This window comes from Bufo gargarizans, chromosome 3, assembly GCF_014858855.1.
Source record: "Bufo gargarizans isolate SCDJY-AF-19 chromosome 3, ASM1485885v1, whole genome shotgun sequence".
Classification (NCBI taxonomy): Eukaryota; Metazoa; Chordata; class Amphibia; order Anura; family Bufonidae; genus Bufo; species Bufo gargarizans.
Window position 1 is genome coordinate 323,501,880 of NC_058082.1, and position 4,272 is coordinate 323,506,151.

General features: G+C 43.9%; 1 pseudogene; it reads right to left on the minus strand.

Moving 5' to 3' along the window:
• Positions 1-250: 250 nt before the first annotated feature.
• On the minus strand, positions 251-1,281 carry LOC122930569 (annotated as a pseudogene).
• Between the last annotated feature and the right edge of the window lie 2,991 nt (positions 1,282-4,272).

A 4,272-nucleotide genomic window follows, 5' to 3' on the forward strand; every position in this document is an offset into this window, starting at 1 on the left:
CAACTCCAGCTCATTCCTACAGTGCAGGCTACGCAATCACAGCTGGAAGGTAATTGGTCGGTACAGGCAACACCCGAAAATCTTCATGAATAAGTATTAGTATGTGCAGGTCTCACAGCTGCTGTAACAGAACAGTAAGAAGCAGTATAACATGTAGTAAGCACTGCAGGTATCATCTCTAAGACATGTAAGATGTCCGGGAGGTCCCAAACATTGTGGACAAGGTCCGAGATGAGAGTAGTCCATGTGTTCAATACTGGATGTTATTTATGGCCAGCTCCGTGATGAATCCCAGCACTCGGATTAGGTCATCCTTTTTGCAGAACTTTTCCTTCACGATGCGCTGATGCCACAGATGCCATCACCTTGAGGAGCTGGGTTGCTGATAAGTGGATTCTAATGTGTCTAAAGAACTGCGAGTAAAGATATTGGAATAAATTGTCCACTTCCTCCGTGACCTCGTCCTTTGATTTATGAATATCATTCAATAAAGTCTCGAAGTCCTCTGCCATTGGCATAAGAAATGTCCATGCAAGGTTCGACGGGCACAGAGAAAACAAGCTCTGTGGCCGACACTGATCCAGACACATTATACCCGGTCCACATCGCGGCTAGCCACATAAGGTCCTGAGAACTGATCACCAGCTTAAAGAAACAACAGACAAAGTTTCTTTGGAACCACGTCCCTACGATAGCTGTGAGTGCCTCGGAGGCATTATACAGGAAGAGCGGGAGGAAAGTAAATGTCTTTGGTAACACCTCCAATAGATCGTCCTCTGTTTACATCCCACAGAACCAACCTGCCCACACAATCTGGTCCTCTGTGCTTGCCTTGGTGAGTGGAGGTTTGGATAAAATCTGTATGAGCACAGCCAGTAGATCTCTTTCCTTTCCATTGAGTTCAGGTAAACAGGAAAATGTGGCTTTTAGGTTCGGCTCTGAGCCCACTTCAATGGCAAGACCCCTCTGCTTCTCGACAGCTATGTGGGCGGACAGGTGCTTGGAATACACTTTAAGTCTGGTGTATGAGAAATTATACATCGATGTCACGCTGTACAGAGTGCATTGTTTTTGAAAGAGCAAAGCAGCCTTTGCTGGATCAAGAGTTTCCTTCAAGGAGGTGCACTGCGAGATTTTTCTTTTAGACAAACTACGCAATGCAGACCGTCGACCTTCAGAGGTCAAGTTTCCGGGATGATACCTCGGGCTGTGAAAATGACTGCTCCTTTGTGCCGATGACCTACTTCTGGGGGTTAACACCCCATTGGTTGGTGTTAGCATATCCTTGCGATAAATGATGTTCCCGTTCACTGACTGTAAACAGAGATCTTGACAGACAAATGTATCAACCTCTGCCGCCATCGTTCTAGGCACCACGTCTCTATTCCCTGGACTAGCCAGATTTACCAGCATCTCTTCCAGGACATGAAGCAGTAGAATGACATAGTTCATCCCGTAGTCCTGGCAACTGACAAATAACTTGGCCACCCCAAAGGACCTGAGCAAACGGTGCACTGCGAGATTTTTCTTTTAGACAAGCCACGCAATGCAGGCCGTCGACCTTCAGAGGTCAAGTTTCCGGGATGATACCTCGGGCTGTGAAAATGACTGCTCCTTTGTGCCGATGACCTACTTCTGGGGGTTAACACCCCATTGGTTGGTGTTAGCATATCCTTGCGATAAATGATGTTCCCGTTCACTGACTGTAAACAGAGATCTTGACAGACAAATGTATCAAACTCTGCCACCATCTTTCTAGGCGCCACGTCTCTACTCCCTGGACTAGCCAGATTTACCAGCATCTCTTCCAGGACATGCAGGTGCCATGCAAGTTACACAGGGGACTACTCCTGTCCGCTTGGATCATCAAGAAATTGTTGATGGCCTTTCTCTGTTCATATAGTCGATCCAACATATGGAGGGTGAAATTCCAAAGGGTGGAAACATTGCATATCAGCCTATGTTAGGGAATGCCGTTCTGCCACTGCAGGTCAAGGAGGGTGTGCTTTGAGGTTTACGATTGGCTGGAGTGCATGCAAAGTTTTATGGCCATTTTTAGGATGTCTTGCAGATGGGTGGAAGACGTCAGGAACCGCTTGGCAACCAGATTGTACATCTATGCCATGCAGGGTGCATGGCACAGACGTCCTTGGCCCAGCGCTGACACCATGTTCTTCCCGTTGTCGGTCACCATGGTTCTGATTTTCAATTGTCGCAGAGAAAGCCAGGATTCAATTTCTTGCTGAAGTACTCAGAGCAGTTCCTCCCCTGTGGGACTCAGTTCACCCAGGCAAACCAAGTACAGAACCACTACGCAATTCGGCCATACCACAACAGGAGGTGCATAATCACCAATACAATTTAACAAAAAAAGTGAGTGTCACATAAAAAATTTCACCACTAAGTAATTCGGTCCATATCGCAAAAGGAGGTGTACAATCACACATAGATTTTCCCATAAAAACCTGCGTCACATAAAGGATTTCACCACTAAGTTGTTTGGTCCATACCGCAAAAGGGGGTGTACAATCACCTATACATTTTCCAAAAGAAAGCCTGTGTCACATAACTAATTTCACCACTAAGTAGTTTTGTCCATACCGCAAAAGGAGCTGTAAAGTCACCCATAAATTTTCCCAACCAAAGCCTATTTCACATAACAAATTTCATCACTACGTAATTCAGCCCATACTGCAAAAGGAGGTGTACAATCACCCATACCTTTTCCCAAAGAAAACCTGTGTCACATAAAGAATTTCACCACTAAGTAGTTTGGTCCATACCGCAAAAGAAGGTGTACAGTCACCCATACATTTTCCCAAAGAAAGCCTGTGTCACATAAAGAATTTCCCCACTAAGTAGTTTGGTCCATACCACAAAAGAAGGTGTACAGTCACCCATACATTTTCCCGAAGAAAGCCTGTGTCACAAAGAATTTCACCACTAAGTAGTTTGGCCCATACTGCAAACTGAGATGTACAGTCACCCATACATTCTTCCAAAGAAAGCCTGTGTCACATGAAGAATTTCACCACTAAGTAGTTTGGTCCATACCACAAAAGGAGGTGTACCGTCACCTATAAATTTTCCCAACCAAACCCGTTTCACATAACAAATTTCACCACTACATAATTCGGCTCATACTGCAAAAGGAGGTGTACAATCACCCATACATTTTCCAAAAAAAAGCCAGTGTCGCATAAAGAATTTTACCAATAAGTAATTCATTCCATACCGCAAAAGGAGTTGTACAATCACCCATACATTTTCCCAAAGAAAGCCTGTATCACAAAGAATTTCAACAATAGGTACTTTGTTCCAAACCGCAAAAGAAGGTGTACAATCACCCATAAATTTTCCCGAAAAAAGCCTGTGTCACAACAAATTTCACCGCAAAAAGGGCTTTACCACATATAACTGCACCGCTGAACGGCAAGTAGGCCCTTAATTTTTTCAACTTTTACACTGCACAAGGCTTTTAAACATATAAGTGCAACGTTGAACGACAAATATATTTTTATTTTGCCTACGGAGTCCTTTTGCTATGGCTTTGCACAGGGAGCAAGAATGTTACACATAATTCTGGTGGAACTCCTGATCTTAAGAAACTGGATTTGCACTCCAAAGCAGAGGCTCTCCTGTCATGTCTTGTGTGCTGTGGAGATCGAATTCAGATGGAGCAGATAAAAACAGATGAATGTTTTCAACTTACTGAAGCTTCTTGATTTAATTGTGAATAGATGGTAAAGACAAAGTCTGCTGGTGTGTTGTCATCAGCATCTTAATTATGTTTGCTGCTGGACCAAGGACGGTCCATACCGCAAAAGGAGGTCTACAATCACCCATCAATTTTCCCCAAATTTTTTTTATGTGAAATAAGTTTCACATAAAAAATTTCACCACTACGTAAGGCTACTTTTAACTGGCATTCTGAGCGGATCCGTCTGGTGTCTGCACAGACGGATCCACTCCTATAATGCAGACGATGGGATCCGTTCAGAACATTATAGTTTAGAAAAATTTCTAAGTGTGAAAGTTGCTCAGACGGCTCCGTCCAAACTTTACATTGAAAGTCTAATGGGGGGCGGATCCATTTGAAATTGAGCCATATTGTGTCAACTTCAAACGGATCCGTCCCATTGACTCACAAGCGGAGCCCCGAACGCTAGTGTGAAAGTAGCCTTTCGGTCCATACCACAAAAAGAGGTCTACAATCACCCATCAATTTTCCTGAAGAAAACATGGTTAAAATAAAAAATGTCACCAATGAAA